At 37.1% G+C, this 22336-nt stretch overlaps 1 protein-coding gene across 1 annotated transcript in view; it reads left to right on the top strand.

The window, feature by feature from the left end:
• Positions 1-6251: 6251 nt before the first annotated feature.
• sorcs3a (sortilin related VPS10 domain containing receptor 3a) overlaps positions 6252-22336 on the top strand; it is a 300707-nt gene continuing 284622 nt past the window's right edge. Inside the window, exons 1-2 of the mRNA XM_030146568.1 lie at positions 6252-6289; positions 20227-20294. The gene's annotated coding sequence lies outside the window, so the exon portion shown is untranslated. The remainder of the gene's footprint in view (positions 6290-20226; positions 20295-22336) is intronic.

Genomic DNA, 22336 nt, shown 5'->3' with positions numbered 1-22336 from the left:
AAGAGGTAAGAAAGAGAAGGGAAAAACCACAGAGAGCAGGCAAAGGGAAAGAAAAGCCCCGATAAACAGAGATAAAAGGACGTTAGTTCAGGAGAGAGAGAGAGAGAGAGAGAGAGAGAGAGAGAGAGAGAGAGAGAGAGAGAGAGAGGGAAAAGACAGACACATGGAGGATGGAATAAATGAGAGAGGACTGGACTCTAAGGAGGCATGAGGGGGGGGAGGGGGGGGGAGGGGGAGGAGGGGGGGGGGGGAGGAGGAGGGGTGTGAAGGACAGAATGAGTGATTCAGATCCACAGAGACGGACACAAAACCAAGAGAGAGAAGGAGAGAGAAAGACAGAAGGAAACGGAGTGAATGAAGTCCAAAAGTACGGGGTTAGATTGGTGTCTAAATATTCATCTGTATAAAACAGACCTGTGTTCATATTAGTCTGTATTTGGACGTAAATAAATAAATAAACAAACTGTTGTATGAGTTCAGTCGTTCATTAAATGTTTTGTGTGTATTTGATCAGAATATGATTGAATACATTTAGACCAGAATTACAAAACAGGAAATCACACTGGACCACAGATCTGTCTCCGATATCACAAATATGAATTTATTCATTTATTTATTTGCACATCATAAAACAGCAAGAGAAAATAACCAACAACAACAACAACATTCAAACAAGTAACATCATTGTGCAGGAGAAGTGAGAAGCCAGAACAGGCTTATATGAATGCCTCCACCGGAAATGAACAATACACAGAGAAAAAAAAGGGAAAAAAGAACAAATAATTAAAAATACAAGATAACTGAATTAATAAAGTAAGTAAAAACAATAACGCTAAAAATGCGAATCACATTACAAATCATCAAATCAAATGATTTTTCATGAATTACAGTCCTGTTGGGTTTCTGTAAACTGGCTTAGTCCGGTTTTGACCAACTCCATATGTAAAGTGTCATGAGATAACTTTTGTTATGATTTGGAGCTATATAAATAAAATTTGACTTGATTTTTCACATGCTTTTTAAACAATGATAAAGAAGATGTTGACTGAAGTTCAGGTCATAGATTATTCCACAGATTTGATCCACAAATTCACCAACAGGACTGGACTGTGGTCAGTCTGTCCACACTGCACACAGTATTTATGGAGCACAGGATCCATGGATTCACACATTTTTGACCATGAAGTATATGTTTATCTGATTTTGGTTGTTTTTTACTCATTGTTTTGTTTTGACTCATTTTGATGCTTATGTTTATGCATTTTTTTCTTTATTCTACTAATTTTGTCAACTTTTTAAAATCAATCTGACATTTTGTCATCTATCTATCTATCTGTCTATCTATCTATCTATCTATCTATCTATCTATCTATCTATCTATCTATCTATCTATCTATCTATCTATCTATCTATCTATCTATCTATCTATCTATCTATCTATCTATCTATCTATCTATCTATCTATCTATCTATCTATCTATACTCATGTTGATGCTCATGTTTGTTCATTTTTCTCTTTATCTATACTATTGTAGCTCTATTCCACAGACTGACCATGAGTTCAGGGTCCAGATCAGGTTCCAGATCAGGTCCACATCAGGTCCAGATCAGGTTCCAGATCAGGTCCATGAGTTCAGGTTCCTTCTACAGTTGAACACAACATTGGACTAATGGATGGATTGGACCTGGTTCGGTTCTCTGACTTGGTCGTCCATCTTAGAATAGAATAGAATAGAATTTATTTTCCATTTGTACAGATACATCGCAGTATGGGTACACTGGAATTCTTGTGTGTTTCCCTGAGTCACAGAATCCAAAGAAAAAAGACAAAAAAAAAAAAAAAGACATGAACAAAAAAACGAAACAAAACATAAACACAACTAAAACACATAAAAACAGTTATTGCACAGACAGACACAAATACGCACTTGTAAAATAGAGTACTGTATCACAAAATAAATAAATAAAAGTACTGGAAGGTAAAAACAAGTTATTGCACATTTGAATTAAAGTACTGGGAGGTAGAACAGGTTATTGAACATCTGGGACAGTCATCCTGCCTGATCTGGACCTGATCTGGAACCTGATCTGGAACCTGATCTGGACCTGATGTGGACCTGATCTGGAACCTGATCTGGAACTGATCTGGAACCTGAACTCATGGTCAGTCTGTGGAATAGAGCTACAATAGTATAGATAAAGAGAAAAATGAACAAAAATGGACAAACATGAGCATCAACATGAGTAAAGATAGATAGATAGATAGATAGATAGATAGATAGATAGATAGATAGATAGATAGATAGATAGATAGATAGATAGATAGATAGATAGATAGATGAAAAAATGTCATATTGATTTTAAAAAGTTGACAAAATTAGTAGAATAAAGAAAAAAGAACATAAGCATCAAAATGAGTCAAAAAAAAAAAAAAAAAAAAAGCAGAAAAATAAGTGAAAAATGACCAAAATAAGATAAACATATACTTTATGGTCAAAAATGTGTGAATCCATGGATCCTGTGCTCCATAAATACTGTGTGCAGTGTGGACAGACTGACCACAGTCCAGTCCTGTTGGTGAATTCAGATTTGGTGATATCAGAGAAAGAACAACGGTACAGTTGGATTTATGTTTGGAATTCTTTTTTTTTTTTTTTTTTTTTTTTGTAACTCACTTTTTATTGGTTTTTTTCTTTCTTTTCATCCATTAAACACATTACAGTGATACAACAGGATAGAGTTAAAAGAAAATACATCAATAAAAATAATGAAAATCAAATGTAGAAAAAACAAAGAAGAAAAAAAAGGGTTTGTGATTCTGTCTACACTCACTCATTAATTTTCTGATCTAATACACACAATACATTTAATGAACGACTGAACTTATTCAACAGTTTATTTATTTATTTATTTATTTATTTATTTATTTATTCATTTATTTATTTATTTATTTATTTATTTATTTATGTCCAACTACAGACTAATATGAACACAGGTCTGTTTAATGGATATGAATATTTAGACACCAATCTAACCCCGTACAAGAGTCACAGTGTTGAAAACATGGAGCAGCTTTAGCATCCACACACACACACACACACACACACACACACACACACACACACACACACACACACACACACACACACACACACACACACTGATTATTCCTTCACTTATATTCACCTCTTTCTTTCATCTTGCTCTAAACTATCAATGTCAGTCTTGAATTTTAATGGAACCTTGGTTGTGTGTTTTTTTTTTTGGGCTTTTCTTGGATCAACATTTAAAAAACAACCAGCGTTCAAGGCTGAAGGACACACTGGTTCTTTGTTCTCTGTGTTCATACATTCCTAATCATGTATCTGTGTTCTGTGTGTTCACGTGTATCTGTACATTATCCTTAACCTCACACAAACACACACACACACACGCACACACACACACACACACACACACACACACACACACCTACACACACACACACACACACACACACACTGGTGAATCAATGTTTACATTTTTTATTATTATTTTTTTAATTTTATTGCTTATTTCATCAATTTTTTTTCTTCAGTTTTGTTCAGTTTGTGACTTCTTTTGTTCATGTTACATTTTTGGTCATTTTATTCAATATTTTTATTGTTTTTGTTCGTTTTGATGCATATTTGATTGGTTTTTACTCTGTTTGAATACATTTGTAGATTATTTTTTCCACGTTATTTATTTTTTGTACACACACACACACACACATATCTATATCTATCTATCTATCTATCTATCTATCTATCTATCTATCTATCTATCTATCTATATATATATATATATATATATATATATATATATATATGCAAGTATACACCCAACATAGGCCATTTCCATACATACACTAACTGTAAACACACAGGCTCCATACGATCATATAACAGAAGATTTAATTTTCACTGTCATGAAAAATGTTTAAAATTAACAGCACAGTGGTATAAAATGTAGTAGTACTTATTTAGCAGAAGGAAGAATTATCATCCTGAGTATTATTATTATTATTATTATTATTATCATCATCTTCTTCTTCTTCTGTCTTCTTCTTCTTTTGTTTTTACGGTGGGTGGCACCTAGCTAAGGTGCATTACCACCCCGTACTATGATGGAGTGTGGAGTTAGCTACCCTTTGTAAAAAAAAACTAAATAAATGAATAAAAATATCTATATTAATTAATAAATAATAATAATAATAATAATAATAATAATAATAATAATAATAATAATAATAATAATGATGATGATGATAAAAAGTAAGTAAATTTTAGTTATAGAGCACTTTTCACAGACAGGGTCACAAAGCGCTTTATCAAATCGAATCAAATCAAGTTTACAGAAACCCAACAGAATCCTCCAGGAGCAAACACTTGTGGCGAGGAAAAACTTCCCTTTAACAGCAGAAACCTGGAGCAGACCCAGACTGAGGAGGATGGCTGTCTGCCTTGACCAGTTGGGGTTAAAGAGAGAGAGTAAAGGAGGAGAAAAGAGAGAGGGATAGAGATATAGAGAGACTGGGGGAGGGGGGAAGAGGGGGGAGATAGGGGGAGACACATGGAGTACATATGACACTGTAAAGTAGCAACTTTACATTGCGAAAAACAAATAAAACAGTGCAAGCAGAATACAATAAGAATACCCATAAAACCCAATAAAGTACCATTAAGACAGTTTAAAATATGATGAACACATGAAGTGTAGTCAGTTTGTGGTGGCCCTGGGTCAGGTGGGAAACTGAAAAGCCTTTTTGAACAGGAGGGTTTTGAGGTGTTTTTTAAAGCTCTCTACAGAGTCCATGGACCGTAGGTGTAGAGGCAGGTCATTCCATAGACGTGGTGCCACAGCTTTAAAAGACCTGTCACCGCGTGTGCTGAAACAGGTGTGTGGAACCATCAGCAGGTGTTGTCCTGAAGACCTCAGGCTACGAGTCGAGCTGTAGGGCTGGATCAGGGAAGCAATGTATGCAGGGGCCTGGCCATGTAGAGCCCGGAAAGTTGGCACCAGAATTTTGAAATCAAAACGATATAAAACAGGAGCCAGTGGAGAGATTTAAGGATGGGAGTGATGTGGGTTCTCCTGTTTGTGCGAGTCAGAAGTCTTCAGCAGAGTTCTGGACAGACGGGCCAGCTCCTTCTGTTTAACATGTGAACAGGCTGTTCCAGTAGTCTAAGCCAGAAGACACAAAAGCGTGAATGATCATCTCAAGCTCATTGATGGACACCATAGACCTGAGTTTGGAGATGTTGTGGAGTTGGAAGAAACAGTTTTTCACCAAGTGTTTGGAGTAGAATTCTAAAGACATGTCCTGGTCAAAGATGACACCCACATTCCTCAGTTTGGTCTTTACTACTACTACTACTACTACTAATAACCTCTGCTCAGCCATGACTGATGCATCTACTGGCGCCTGACAGCTTGAGTGACAGCTGACAGCCCTGCCCTGCACATGGAGAAGAGCCTTTCTAGCCAATCAGAGGCAAGACAGGCGGTCCCTTCCCCTAGCATCCTGCCTTTCGCAGACAGTGTCCTTGTGTTTTTAGTCAGACATAAAAAAATGGATTTCACTAAGAATTAATGATAGTCCATGTTTTGAATTATATCATATTATTTTTTATATGGATAATTTGGCCTCATCTGTTTCAGATGTTATCAACATAATTTTATTATGGGGTAAATATCATATCCACTGTGCAAAATGGAGAAATAACAAGCCCTCCTTTTCAGGATTTACAAACAAATTTAAAATGTTTGTCTTGTCCCTAAGAAAATTAGAAAAAAAACTGCAATGAACATTGCTCGTTGCTTTTCTGTTGCATCTCTGCTCCTTTTCTTTAATTTAAAAAGCCTGATTTACACTGAGTTGTATTTGAATGTATTTTTGCTCCTGCCCTACAGATCCCCATGATTTGTTGTACTTTATTTTATGTATGTTCATTTGTATTTACTGTATTTTTATCCTCATTGAGAGTTTGTATTTTTTTCACAAGTTCAATTTAAAAAAAAAAGGACTGGGTCCTCGTGCCACCATTATGCCAACACCGAGGGGCGTGGTTACCTTAGCTCTCCCAGAAAGCCCCGCCCCCACATGAGTCGAACCCGGAGCGCGTGGAAGGTTAGCACGTGACTACAGAAGCCGGTAGAATGTTCTCCAAAGGCCGTACCGGGGAGGCGGGGATGCGCGTGCTCACTCCGGTGGTGTCTCGCGCTGCTGCGGCCCGTGTCGTGACTGGATGTGTCCACAGAACAACAGGTAAACAGAGTTTAAACCGGCGCGTGTCCGTGGGTTTACTGTGTGTTTATGGGACAGTCCTTTCACAAACACGAGACCAAAACGGTGTTTTCGGTGGGTGAAAAAACGGTGGGTGAAATAAGGACCTACTTCCGGTGTCCTGTGGAGCCACCCGACCTGTCCAGTTGAGCTACCTAGCGTTACTGAGCATGCGCATGCATGTGCCTCACCCCTAAGTGTTTTCACAGTTGAAATGCCCATGCATTTGTACTACCTCAGGCAGAAGTGAGTCATATTTTGTGAGTATATTTTTTTATAGTGCCTTTGGAGCAGTATTTAGTAGAAGTTCTGAGCCTGTATAAATATGTCACCTGTAGTGGGAGCTTTATTTGATAGAAGTTATAAGCCTGTTGAAATGAGCATCCTGTACCCACATTCGTACAGATAAGTAAATACTGGTGTTTTTCTACAGTAGAAGCATTATTTCATTTTCAAATAGGCGTGTCGAAACATAAGGTAGCATGTTTTGATGGGCTAGCGTCAATCGATAGATGTCGCTGTCGATATCAGCTACTGGCAGCTTACTGGGACGGAGCGGCTCAACTCGACGGAACACCGGGTTTTGGAGGGAACGATAGTTTTAACATTGACTACGGTGGCATCGGATCACATTCAGTTCTGTTTGTGCTGATCTATCAACTCTACAGGTAATCAGATATCATCTTTCCACTGGTCCAGTGTATTTCATGTATTAGTGCCATTTCTATTGTAAATTGTGTTTTCTTTGGTCTGTGTTGGCGTTTGGATCCATTTCTATCTGATCCAACTGTTGTGTTGGATTTTCAGCTGTAGTCCTATAGCAGTGGTTCCCAACCTTTTTTGGCTTGTGACACTATTTTAACATCACACATTTCTGGCAACCCCAGACATTCAAAATGGAAACTTTTTCTTATGTTGCTAAAACTAATTTGTTATTGATAATGTAATAGTTTGCTATAATATGTTGTGAATAAACGTGAATTTTAGACGACATTTAGACTATATAATGTATATTATTATGCACGAAGGCAGTAAAGCCAGGTTGAGATTACTACACAAAGTAAGAATATATATATATATATATATATATATATATATATATATATATATATATATATATACATATATACATATATATATATATGTATATTTCAGGATATGTACAGTAAGTTCAGCTCGTATTTACAAAACTGCAAATTAATACTGAACAAACAAGAACTCAAATTATGAATTATGAAAGAGCCTTATTGTGATTGTGCCCAATGCTAACATGCTAATTTAGCCTGTATGCTGTCCTGTGGTTAATGCCTTATTGTGTGTGTGCTAATGCTAACATGCTAAATTAGCCTCTATGCTATCCTGTGGGTAATGCCTTACTGTGTGTGTGCTAATGCTAACATGCTAAGTTAGCTTGTATGCTGTCCTATGATTATTGCCTTACTGTGTGTGTGCTAATGCTAACATGCTAAGTTAGCCTTTCTGCTGTCCTGTGGTTAATGCCTTAGTGTGTGTGTGTGTGTTAATGCTGACATGCTAAATTAGCCTGTATGCTATCCTGTGGTTAATGCCTTACTGTGTGTGTGCTAATGCTAACATGCTAAGTTAGCCTGTCTGCTGTCCTGTGGTTGATGACTTATTGTGTGTGTGTTAATGCTAACATGCTAAGTTAGCCTGTCTGCTGTCCTGTGGTTAATGCCTTATTGTGTGTGTGCTAATGCTAACATGCTAAATTAGCCTGTATGCTATCCTGTGGTTAATGCCTTATCGTGTGTGTGGTAATGCTAATATGCTATATCACATGTAACCCAAACCCTTATATCTTTTTTTTCTACAAGTGATACTGCCGTTTTGTACACAGTTCCATAACAAAGGGTTCTTATGCTAAAAAATGAGCCTTTTTGATAAATGAAAGGTGGAACTTTAATTTATGACACTGATGTTTTGCTTGATCTGGTCTATAGACAGAAACGTTAATGTAACTCTGGGTGTTTATGGGTGAAATCATCAGCTGTGTTGTTTTGTGTTAAATTCCTTCATCAGATACAGATGCATCTTCATTCCATCTCCTTTTATGTTCCATAGTACTTTCAGAAGGTCTTTGTGTCTGTTATCCACTCAGAGTGGCGGTGACTTTTCTCTCATGGTGGTGTTGGATGGATGTGTGAATGGATTGATTGTTTTTTTTTGTCTCTACCGTTGACATTGTGTCTCATAAACATCTCCGTCCCATTGACAGAGTAATTGCTGAGCTGTTGACGTGTTACCGAGAGGCGGCGGCGCTTTAATCACTTCTAGATAACGATCAGTTCCAGCTGCCGTTTGGGTGCAGATGATCCTGACGTTTGTTAAAAGTCTGTTTTCACTCGTCAATATGAGCGCCATGCCATTTTACAAACCGAAGACCAGAGAGCGCCTTTGTTGAAAACTCGGTGTAAGTGAAGGTCTTTGAAAGTCTGTGAGTGAAAACACAAAGCGCCTGAAAAGCTGTTGTGAGGAGGTTCATGTGGTTTGGATATGGATTCAACTTTTAAATGTTCTGCTTTGGCTTTGATGGGTTCCACTCATGCCCCTGGGGGGGTTTGGAAAGAGCAAAAGAATGAAAGAATGAAGCCAGATTTCAAAGAAAATCTGATTCATCTGGAGGCTGGCTTTCATTTATTCGTATTAGAATAAAACTGTAATCTTTGAAATTCACAACTAGGGATGTAATGATTACCGGTATGAATGATAAACGGTGGTAAAATTGCAGACGGTTAGTATTAGCATTTAAATTCTAATTATGACAATCGTGTTTGATTATCGCACTTTTAGGGGAAAAAACCCAATGTAAAGATCTGCTTTTATGTCAAATATTTGAGTATAGTTTTAATTTAATACAATTTTAATTTTATATATCTACTATTTGGAACCAATATTCACTTTTAAAGTCTTTGAAAAGGTTTGTGAAGCATCAAGATATCAAGATAAGCACCAAGATAATTTTTTCTTGTTCCACTGACAGACTTTTTTGCTTAATTGAAGATCTTATTTATTTATTTTGCTTAATTCAAGCAAAAAAAATCTGCCAGTGGAACCAGTGTAAATGATCTTGTTCAGTTTAGTGTGAATCAGATTTTCCAGATCTATTGTCTATAAATCAGTTCTTCAGAGTTCTGTGATGCTGCACTCTCATTGGCTGACATTCTGTGACGCTCCGCTCTGATTGGCTGGTGTTCTGTGACGCTGCGCTCTCATTGGCTGACGTTCTGTGACACTCTGCTCTGATTGGCTGGCGTTCTGTGATGCTGCGCTCTCATTGGCTGGTGTTCTATGACGCTCCGCTCTCATTGGCTGCTCAAAACAAATAAATGAATGAATGAAAAAAAGCCTGTTTTGTTTAAGATCATGGTTTCCTGGTGCTTTTTAAGGCTAAACACTTAAAAAAGACTGTTCTAGGTAATTTGCAAATGCCCATGTTCCTGTGACTTTAATAAAAGAAGCCTCAAATCATTGCAACTTTCACCGCAATTTTTGGGAAAAGCTGCCACAAAGTCAGGCATTTTAGGCCATAAAAAAAAAAAAAATCCCGCAAAATCCTGGAGGGACTGCTTAACCTAACCCTAACTGCTAATCGTGCTAGCCACTAATTGCGCTAATCACTAACCCTAACCCTAACTGCTAATTGCACTAGTTGCTAATTGCGCTAATCGCAAACCCTAACCCTTAAGCTATCCCCATCTCCTAATTGCACTAGCCGCTAATTGCACTTATTGCTTACCCTAGCCCTAACCCTAACTGCTAATCGCTCTAGAGCTTTTGGCAAAAAATAAAATCCCGATTTTTTTTTTTTTTCCCTCTAAAAACCTGATGTTCGATTTCGATTTTTGTGTAAAACTACAAAAGACAACAGAAGGCAGCATGTCATTTTCGTGAGCAGCCTGCAATGCAAGGCATTGCTCCCTACCACAAATCTGTGATGGTATCACGTGATGAACCTACAGAAGTTTTTTTTAAATATTTTTTTTCATTAAAACTTTATTGAATGAAGTAGAGTATACAAACAATGTATACAACAAGAAAATAACATAAGTTTGCCCGGGGGAATACAATACAATACAATACAATGTCCAAATCAGAGCGAATACTGATATTTTCCTGTATCTTAAAAATACGGGAAAAATCTGTAAAATAAACAGTGAAAATTCTGTTAAATTACAGATTTTTTTTTTACAGTGTTAATTATGGACATTTACAGTTGTTTTTTTTTTGTTTAAATATATGTTTTTACTATAACACCCTTTTTTAAGCATTCATTACATATAATAATGATAATTAATGGAGAGACATTTAAAGTTCAGTTCTTCCTGAAAAAAAGGTGCAAAATAATTTGGAAAAAAAAAAAAAATTCTGACACTTTTTTTGTGGAAAACAACATAACGAAACTAAGGCATGTTCTAATGGGAGTCCTTATGGGAATGACAGCGGTTATTAGTGTTGTCATGAAGTCGAACCCACATTTAAAAGTGGTGTTTGGCACTTTGACTTGGCTTTGACGACAGGGAGACGTTCATTTATGCTAATAATATGTTTTCAACACTGCTGGTTAATTGCTGAGACAACAAGGCTAATGTGAGTGCAATGTGAGTGTCATTTTGATTTAATAATTACATGAAGAACCTAAACTTTTCTGTTGGAGGTGTGCAGCTGTGTCGTCTCCTTCAGATCAAACCACTGACTGAACAAACACACATTAGTCTCTTTTCCATCGTCCATCTGAGCTGAACTTTACCCATATTTATATACATGTGTTCCAAACACAAGTGTGTAATGCTGGTTATTAATGTCTTTTTTCTTTAGTTTGTAAATGTAAATATTTTTGTAATCATTTTAATGTCATTTTTTTGCGCTAAAACAAAAAGAAAAAAAAATGTATAAAGTTATTATTTATAGGTTACTGTTATTTTACTGAGGTATAATGATAAAATTGCACTTATATTTCTTAAGATTTTTTTTTTCAGATCATTCTAATAATTGGTGAAAGGACAGTTCATAAATGAAAATATTTTCATCAGTTAATGTGATTTTTTTTTTTTTTTCTTGCCAAGAAAAAATTGTAGTTATCATTAGTCTCTTTTCCATCATCCATCTATGCTAAACGTTCCCCATATTATCCATCCATTATCCACTGCTTATCCGGGACCGGGTCGCGGGGGTAACAGTCTAAGCAGGGGTGCCCAGACTTTCCTCTCCCCAGACTCCTCCTCCAGCTCTTCCGGGGGGGCCCCGAGCCGTTCCCAGGCCAGCTCAGAGACATAGTCTCTCCAATGTGTCCTGGGTCTTCCCCGAGGTCTCCTCCCAGTGGGACATGCCCGGAACACCTCCCCAGGGAGGCGTCCAGGAGGCATCCGAAACAGATGCCCGAGCCACACATATCTATCTATCTATCTATCTATCTATCTATCTATATATATATATATATATATATATATATATATATATATATATATATATATATATACACACATGATAAAAGCAACAAAACATGCATAAAAATGAAGAAAAAATAGAGAAATAACCACAAAATATTGGTCCAATTACACTGATTTATATTCAGACATGTCAGGTTATTTATATTTTATTGTTAAAGGATAGTTTATGAATGTAAATATATTTATGTAATTTTCCTTTTTTAAACTAAAATAAGGAAAACCAAAACTTTGGATGAAATTGGTCTGAATTTGGAACCTGAATTAAAATAATTTTATCATCATTAGTCCTTTTGGTCCATGGTTCATCTGAGCTAAACTGTCCCATATTTCTATAAATGTTCCAAACACTAGTGTGTACTGTTGGTTTGTCCATTCAGTCCCTGCTGTGCTGATGAGTTTCTTTCTTCTGGTAGATGCCAGTAGAAGTCCTTCCATAAACAGGAACAGAAATTTGTGTTGGTTTGAATCTAGAATGATCGTTACCATGCAAACTAAATCTTGAATTAAGCAAAAAACACCCCTCTTGAATTAAGTAAAAAAAAAAAATCTTGAATTGAGCAAAAAATTTTTGAATTAAAGCAAAAAAAAAAAAAAAAAAAAAAAAAAAAATTGAATTAAGCCAAAAAAAAAAAAAAATCTTGATTTAAGCAAAAAAAAAAATCTTGCATTAAGGAAAAAACTCTTGAATTTGGAAAAAAAAAAGAGAATTAAGACAAAAAAAAATCTTGAATTAAGCAAAAAACATTGTTAATTAAGAAAAAAAATTGTGAATTAAAGCAAAAAAATAAATAAATCTTGATTTAAGCAAAAAAAAAAAAATTAAAAATCTTAAATTAAGCAAAAAAAAAAAACTCTTGAATTGAGCAAATAAAATTGCAAATTAAGTCAAAAAAAAATCTTGAATTAAGCAAAAAACATTGTGAATTAAGCAAAAAAATTGTGAATTAAAGCAAAAAAAATCTTGATTTAAGCAAAAAAAAAATTAAAAATCTTAAATTAAGCAAAAAAAAAAAAACAAACTCTTGAATTGAGCAAATAAAATTGCAAATTAAGCCAAAAAAATCTTGAATTAAACAAAAAAATTTGAATTAAAGCAACAAAACTTGAATTAAGCCAAAAAAAAAAAATCTTGATTTAAGCAAAAAATTGGCCAATGGAACAAGTGAAAATTGTCTTGGTAAGATTTCTTGAAATAAGATATTCCAGATCTATTGTCTAAAAACCCAGAACGAGTCGCATTAAGACGGAATCAGATGCAGAACAAGTCATTAGTCCCTGTGGTCCATCTGTCCTAAACTGTCCCATATTTCTATGACTGTTCCAAACACTAGTGTGTACTGTTGGTCTGTCCATTCAGTCCCTGCTGTGCTGCTGAGTTTCTTTCTTGTGGTAGATGTCAGTGTCAGTCCTTCCATAAACAGGAACAGAAATCTGGGTTGGTTTGAATCTAGAATGCTGGTTCCTCCTCTATCTCCTGCTAAATTCTAAACTGATGTGGTTTCCTGGTGTGTCCACACATACACACACATGTTTGGGTTCAACTCTTCTTCTTCTCTTGTTCTAACATCCATCCACATCTGTTTGTTTTGGTCATGTGACTCTAGTTGGACTCAAAGGTCTTTCCAGTACAGTTTTGGGTCATAGACCAATTTAACTACGAACAAAACACCTTCAACAACAACTGCTCAGAGAAAACCGCGAATTTGGGTGAAATTCTCGTTTTTCCTGTTAGACAAATTTATATGAACAAGTTATATTCACGATATTTACGGGTCGATAGAAACGGTTCCAGTGCACACTTGTGTCGAATCCTGTGAATCAACAGTGAGTGTGTGTGTGTTGGTCTAATCTCCATACTGGCTTCATTCAGGTTGGAGCTGATGCCATTAAATATTCTGTCAAAAGGCTTCTAAGTGCAGCTCAAAACATGTTTTCCAGACATGGTTTAAGATGTTCTTAAGGCGCCTTTGAAGGGACCCAGTATTTTCTGTGTTTTTCAGCTGGTGTCCTGGATGTTCAATGTGAATTTTAGATTCTGACTGTCATGTGGGGATGAGTGTGTGTCAGCCCCCCCACCCCCCCCAGCAGCCCAGAACACACACTTCTGACAGCACAAAGCCCTTAGGAGGACACACACGTACATGCACACACACATGCACACACACATACACACATATACACATATACACGTACACACATGCACAAACATGCACACACACAGGCACACACTGTGAAAACTGTAATTGAACAACATTTTCACTGTTTATTTTACAGATTTTTTCCTGTATTTTTAAGATACAGGAAAATATCAATGAAATGACAAAAACAGACTGTGATTTTACATGTCAAATGTAAAATAACATGGAAAAACTTTAACTGTAAATAACCATAAAATTTCCATTTAAAAAAAAAAAAAATTGTTTTTCTCTTATTCACAGAAAAATACAGTTATAATACATTTGCGAATGTACTGTAATTTCACAAATATTTCTTTTCTATTTATGTGATTAAACTGTTAATTTAAAGTTTAATACTGTAAGAATAAATAAATAAATAAATAAATAAATAAAATGAGAAAAAAATTACTGACAACCGTAACAGAAGTATTTGTTCTGTGAGTTTAACCAGACTTGTTTGTTAACTGACAAATATCTTATGTAATTATAGGAGGTTTCACAACAAAAATGTTGAATAAATGTATTTTTGTGAATGTATAACATGTATAAGCACTGATAAACTGTCCAAATACAGTTTTTATCAGTGGATTGTACAACTGAGTCTCATTGAAAATTATTTACATATATATATATATATATATATATATATATATATATATATATATATATATATATATATATATATATATATATATATATAGGTAACTTGATTGTTTTAATGCGTGTAAATATTCTTTATTAAACATTAAAAAGTCCACAAAATACGCAAAATCTCATGTAAAGTTAGGGCAAAAAACTGTATTTTAATTATAGAAAATTACTGTATTTTTATGAGATGGTTATTTTCTGTTATTTTACAGTATTATTTAGGCGCCCCAGCTGCCGGAATATTACATTTTTTTTTTTTTTTTTTGATGTTTTTTATTTATTTTTTTACAGCGCACACACATATACACACACACACACACGCACGCACACGCACGCACGCACACGCACGCACACGCACGCACACACACGCACACACACACACTGTAGATCCAGTTTCCCTCTGTGAGGCAGCCTCATAACAACATCCCACTTCCTCCATGTTCAACAGCGCCCTCTCCTGGTAGTGCAGTCTGGTTTGGCCTAAAACAGGGGTGTCAAACATAAGGCCCACGGGCCAAAATCAGCCCACCATTTCAGTTTATTGAAAAAAAAAACATCCACTGAACATAATCCTGTGAGTTCAGGTTCCACATTCAGACCAATATGAGCTAAAGTGGATCAGAATCAGTCAAAGAATTAGTGAAAATTGTACAGTTACATCATGAAAATGTTTAAATCTGCAAAGTTTCTTTGCAAATGTGAGTAAGATAAGATATACTTTATTGATTCCCTAAAGGGGAAATTCAAGTGTTCAGCAGCATAAAGACACTATGCAATACAATACAATATAATAGAGAAAAATAAAGAGATAAAAATGTAAAATGTAAACAATAACACAAATAACCTGACATTTCTTCAGATAAATCAGTGTAATTGTACCAATATTCAGCCTCCGTTTACATTTCCACATGTTTATTATAACGTGCAGACACAGTGGATCTACAAATACATAAAACATTTAATAACAGACTGAATATTATGAAAATTCCACTTCTATTTCAGTTTTTTTTTTTATTTGTTCAAGTTATTCACATGTTGTTGTTAAAGGATAGTTTGTAAATATAAACATTTTCATGTAGGGTTTTTTTTCTTTCTTTTTTTTTTTTTTTTAAACACTAATACAAAGAGAAAAGAATGTGTAATTTTCCTAATTTATAGTATTTTACTGGTTTGGTCCACTGTAGATTATATCGGTCTGGATGTGGAACATGAACTAAAATAACAATGACCCTTTGGTGGTTTGGATTGGACCCTTTGGTGGGTTGGATTAGACCCTTTGGTGGGTCATATTGGACCCTTTGGTGGGTTGGATTAGACCCTTTGGTGGGCTGGATTGTACCTTTTGGTGGGTTAGATTGGACCCTTTGGTGGGCCGGTTTTGGCCCGCGGGCCTTATGTGTGACACCCCTGCCCTAAACCATGTAATCAGTATTGGTAGGTGGGGTCATCCTCATCAGTATTAGTGGGCGGGGCCATCCAGGGCATGTGAGGACGGTGGTGAAAAGGTTGAAGTCAGCTTCAGCTTCAGCCTCGGAGCTTCACATTCAGCAGGTCATGACTTCTGAGCTTTAGCTGCGTCTTATTGGGCCCCGGTCACCAAAGCCAAGGCCATGCCCCCTGCACCCCCCCCCCCCCCAGCCAAGTGACTCAAGTGCGTCTTGTCAGGGGGGTTTATCCACCCATGGTTTCCAGAGAGGAGACTATTAATGAGATACATGGACGCTAATGAGGAGGAGCAGCAGTGATGCAGTCAGAGGGAAAACAGTCGCACATGCTCAGACAGACGGATGAAAATAGCATCTATTATGTAAACACATGTGTCCCCCCCCCCGGTAAGGGCAGGTCAAGTGTGTGATCAGTGTTAAATAACTGTGTGCACTCCACTCCTGTTTATTACATTTGGTCAACTAATTACTCTCACACACCTCTGACCGAATTTATACGACGGCGCATGTAGAATAAAGTCAAAAAATATCCACATAAAACACGTAATTTATGAGAATAAAGTGGAATACAAAATGAGTCAGAATGAAGTTGTAATAGGAGAATAATGTCATCATATTTTAGAATAAAACCATAATATTACGAGAATAACGTTGCAATATAAAAACAGGTGGAAAAATATCAGAATATACTAGAATAAAGTCATAAAATATTGAGATAAAACCCATAATTTTACTAGAATAAAGTCGTAATGTTTAGAGAATAAAGCCATAATAATACAAGAATAATGTTGTAATTTAAAAACAGATGGAAAAATATAATCATTTAGTAGAATAAAGTCGTAAAATATCAAGATAAACCCATAATTTTATGAGAATAAAGTCATAATGTTTAAAGAATAAGCCCATAATATTATGAGAATAACATTTTAATTTAAAAACAGGTGGAAACACATTATAATTTACTAGAATAAAGTCGTAAAATATTGAGATAAAACCTGCAATTTTTTGAGAATAAAGCCATAATATTATAAGAATAAAGTCATAATTAAAAAAAACCCCTCATAATATAACCAAAATAATGTACTTTTATGAGATTAAAGTCATCATATTTGTAGAATAAAGTCATAATATTTCAAGAATAACATCATAATTTAAAAACAGGTGTATAAATATCCTCATCTCCAGAATACAGTCGTACCCACTGGTCTTATAATGTAGAACTGGAACATTCTGGGAGGTTCTACTTTCATTTGGGGGTTCATGCACAAAGGCCAAATACAGAGCCTATTAGGCCTGCCCACCTAATACTGAGCCTATTAGCCCCGCCCACCATAACTGAGCCTATTAGCCCCGCCCACCATCAACACATTAGCATTAAGGACTTTGAAGACAGTTCGCACACGTTTGGGTTCGTTTAGTCATAAGAACTGAACAGATTTGGAGTAAATGACCTGTTTAGTGGAGGAGGAACTGAGTGGAAGTCAGAAAAGTAGGACTTTATTTTTGTTAAATTATGTTTTTTTTAAACTGACTTTATTCTGGTAGTGATAGTGTTTTTGTTTTTCCGATGTGGCCCTAATACACTGCCGTATCTTCATGACCTGGAGGTGCAGATCAGTGGTGGCTGCTACAGATGGTTCAGGACATTCAGCCGTGTTCTGTCTTTTTTGTTTTTTTTTTTCCTCCTCTGTGCCTGCCGTCTGTCTGTAGTCTCTCATCTGACCGCTGATCCTGTCACACTAAACCCTGGTATCTTCTGATTGGCTCTAAGGATTTGCAGTTTTTCCCGCCTGTTGATGATGTCCCCCAGTGAGAGCAGACTAAGGCTGTGAACACACACACACACACACACACACACACACACACACACACACACACACACACACACACAGTTGAATGGGCTTTATTCACAGGGGTGAGGATGCATAATTACTGCTGCCGTGCCGCTTGGAAACACTGGTTTTCTCTTGGAACTGCCAAAGCACTACTTATTCCACACATGTTAATCAATTAGTCCCACGGAAAGAATTAACAAGGACCCCAAACAACCAGCCTGTTTACAGCCACACGAACAATACGCTCACACAGCAGGGCTGAATGCAGTTTGGATTTTGTGGTGAAATCTGATTTGTTTGTGTGTTGGTTCATATTCCACATTAAATGTGATTTCTATCAGTTTTGAGTCTGACCTGAATGTGACCCTGAAGTGACCTACATGAACTAAAGAGGTCCTGAAGTGACCCACATGCACTAAAGAGGTCCTGAAGTGACCTACATGAACTAAAGAGGTCCTGAAGTGACCCACATGCACTGAAGAGGTCCTGAAGTGACCCACATGGACTAAAGAGGTCCTGATGGAATACTAGACCACGCAGACACACACTGTGTTTACAGTTTCCTCCTCTCTGACTGGGACCAACGACTGGGACATTTGTCACATTTTAATGACGGAAGGTCGGATAATTTCGACCTGGACGTTCAGACTGAAGTCACATTGGAAAATATCAGATCTGGATCAGATTTAGGACCACATATGAAAGTGGTCTGGATCAGATTTAGGACCGCATATGAAAGTAGTCTGGATAAGATTTAGGACCACGTATGAAAGTGGTCTGGGTCAGATTTTGGACCACATATTCCTGTCTTTAACAGATCAGATACTAGTCACATATTAGAGGTATTGGCTGGCCAATATATTGATTTTTTTTCAATATTGGCCATCAGCCTTAATTATTTTTTGAAAGTCGATATTTGATCAGTTGTAAAATTGTTATCAGATATTTGATCAGGCACCTGTGTGGGCAGCACTTGAAGTTCAGTAAATGTTAACAGTGTTATGTGTAGCCTACGTATTTTAATAGTTTTTATTTTATTTTGCTGCATAGAAATCATAATGATCTGAATGTTTCAATTATGTTTTATGGTCAATGTGCTTTAAAAAAATAAAAATTTGCCTTAAATATCAGCCTCAAAAAATGGCTGTAGATATCAGCCATTGGCTAACCAAATTAAAAAAAAAAAAATCAATATTGGCCTTAGAGAAACCATATCGGTCAACCTCTATCACATATGGACCGAAAAAAATGGATTTGGGCCACATTTGATAATACTCTGATCATTATGTAATTTTCAGATTTGTCAGAGTATTCATGTGATCCTGTAAACAGTCTAATCTGATCTGTTTGATCACGTAACAGCAGTAGTCTGATTATAATCAATCAGATTAACACCCCTGGGTTTGTCCCAGTACTCCCATACCTTCATACATGTGAACAGGCTAATCTGGTTTATTTAGTTCTTTAATGTGTAAACACAATTAAGTTCTGTAGTCAAACGTGAGTTGAAGACAATAACAGGAAGTTTGATTCTGCTGTCACTACGTATGTACGAACTGTGAAATATATCCAATAATGGACTGGAGTGTCTAAACCAGGGTTTACGATTATCACATTTTTTAAGTGCAGATGTGATTATTACAATTATCCGATTACTCCCAGCTATTGGACTTTTATGGTCACGTAAACAGACTCCATAAATGTTAGTAGTGTGGTGTGATGGCCCTGGAGGGCATGAACATGGGCCATCTGCTCTTTGGCCACACCTCTTAGGGGTGTGGCTTATGATTCCAAATGTGCCACCTGACCTCATGTTGGTATTGGTTGGTTTTGTTTGAGCCTGTTTCCATGACCATAAAAGTGCGATAACTGTTTGACGTGACTCTTACAGACGTCTATCCTCAAATCGACTGAAAAAGCAGCATTTATACACTGTCAACAATTCACTTCTTCCAAATATTACATCCCCACAGTTCAATAGATGTTTGAAATTCAGTTAAGAAGTGTGACTCTTACCGTTTACTTCGTCTTTATACTTTGTCGACACAAAAACTGTTGTTAAATAATACCTTGAAGGTCTAAAAAGGAAAAAAAAAAGGCTCCTTCCAACTGGGTAATTTGATAACTGCAGCCTACAGTAATATGTTCTACTACGTCTTTTTTCCAACAGGGAAATAGTGTATTTTTGTAGTTTCAGACCAGTTATAGAGAACAATTTGAGACTAATGCACATGTCAGATGGTAATGGGGCTCCTTCCACTGCAGGCAGCTCCATTATTCCAGCTGCTGCTTCACCGCCTTTGTCTTAGAACAGCCTTCTAATGTTTCAATTCCCTCTTTTTACAGGTGATCCTGATTCTGACCAAACTGTACGACTTCCACATCGGCAGCGTCACTGAGAGCACGCTCTGGAGGTGAGTACCATATGTGTTCAGTACGTTCAACGCCAAAATGCTGAATGAGAAACTGTAAGGAAAAGAAGATAAATACACACACACACACACACACACACACATATATATATATATATATATATATTAGAATGAGTTCAAGGCTTTGAATACCATGTGTGTCTGTGTCTGAGGTTGGGTTCTCTCTATTGGTCTAGAACACACGAGGGTAGAGGTCTGCATTGGCTGAGGGGGAGGGGTGGAAGTGGGCGGAGCTTTTATTATTTACATCCTGTTTTTATTTACACCCCCGTTTTTATTTTTTGCACCCACTACTTTTTATTTACACACAGTTTTTTTTTTTTTTTTTACACACAGTTTTTTTTTTTTTTTTAAATTTTCCTCTGTTTCTGCTTCCTACACCATTTTCATTTTCAGTTGTTCTCAGTTCTAACCCATATTGGCTGAGGCGCTCATGTAAACCAGTATTTTTCGGTGTCATTTGTTCCCTTCCATCTGTTTGTAATCGGAGTGTGTCCTCTGCTCATCCACTCCTCTGTGTCGTGGTGTCATGCATGGTCAGACGATGCTGTTGGCCCTATTATGGGATGTACTCCACTTCCTCAGATAAACACACATCTACTTCTCTGCACACACAGACGCATGTTTGAACAACAGTGACAGAGGGATTGGGGGGGGGGGGGGGGGGGGCGTGTCCCTGATGAGGGGACGCAGCATGTGACCCATGTTCAGATCTGAACTCAGTCCAGTCCAGATCTGGACTGGACTGGGTTTAGATCTGGACTGGACTGTGTTCAGAACTGGGGCCTCATGTATAATGACTTGTTTGGATTTCATACTGAAACCTGGCGTACGCTTAAATCCAGAAAAGTCGGTACGCACAAAAAAAATCCAGATGAATAAAACTGTGCGTTCGCCTGAATCCAAGTACACTTCCTTTATTCATCCCAGTCAGCGTGGAATTGAGCGCATATGTTGGAGTACCTGACTCCTCCCTCTCCACATCCACATTTAAATATGCAAATTAGCATAAACAGGGTCTGCAGGTGGGATTCCCTCTGGGATTCCCGTCTCTGCATGATCACATGACATCAAGGTGGATGGGAAGAGCAGGCCAAAACAGGCGGAAGGAGAAAAGAGACGAACTCAGCCCGTTTAAACAGAGTCACCGCTAATGTGGGTGACACTTTTCTCACAGGGCTGACGCGGATCACCCCCAAGGCAAATATATATTTAGTATTTGTGTCAGTCACACATTAGTTCATTCTACGGGTCATACACAGTCTGATCACAGCCAAACTAGAAAAAGGTTCATGTGTAATCATGTCAGGAAATCAAAGAGGAAATCAAAGACTTGGACTCATGTTTAATCACTCAAATTATTAATTTCTAACAATGAGAAGACGGTCAGACGTAGTATCATCCTCCTGTCACAGAGGCGTCCTGTTGCCTCCCCGGCGTTAGCCGGTCCTCCGGTCCAACAGCCAGCTGCTGATGCCCGTCCAACGGCACGGGTCCATGCTCACCCGAGTCACCAGAGGACATCGTGAGGGCAATCAGCGGCGTCAATGAGCACCTGGACCGACTGATAAATGTTCTCACAGACATTAATATTAGATTAAGTGCATTTATCAACAAATTAATTTCGTGTCCTTGTCTCTTTATATCATTGTTACTAGACTTAATGTCCTCCCGGACAGGACTGGCATTGATGGGTCCAGGGTGTGGTTGGTTCTGGTTCTGGTGGTGGATGTGCTGCTCTGGCAGTATAATTGTGTCTGTGTGTTCTTTGTTCTTCTGTGTATCTGTGATGTGTACATCAGTCAGAGGAATGACCTTTATCACATTATTAACAGTTTCCCAGTATCACCTCTAAGTGTCGCCAATGGTTCCACAGCACTAGAAACGTGTGTACACCAGACATGGAGCTGGTGTGGAGGAGCGCACATTTCCACGGTCATTTCACTCTTTATACATCTGAACGTGAGCGCGGAAAAGGGCGTACGCCAGGTTTTTGTGCGTACGCACGCTTTATACATGAGGCC

This window comes from Sphaeramia orbicularis, chromosome 1 (assembly GCF_902148855.1).
Source record: "Sphaeramia orbicularis chromosome 1, fSphaOr1.1, whole genome shotgun sequence".
Lineage (NCBI taxonomy): Eukaryota > Metazoa > Chordata > Actinopteri > Kurtiformes > Apogonidae > Sphaeramia > Sphaeramia orbicularis.
Note: the sequence above shows the minus strand (reverse complement) of the source record. Positions and strands in the feature narration are given on the sequence as shown.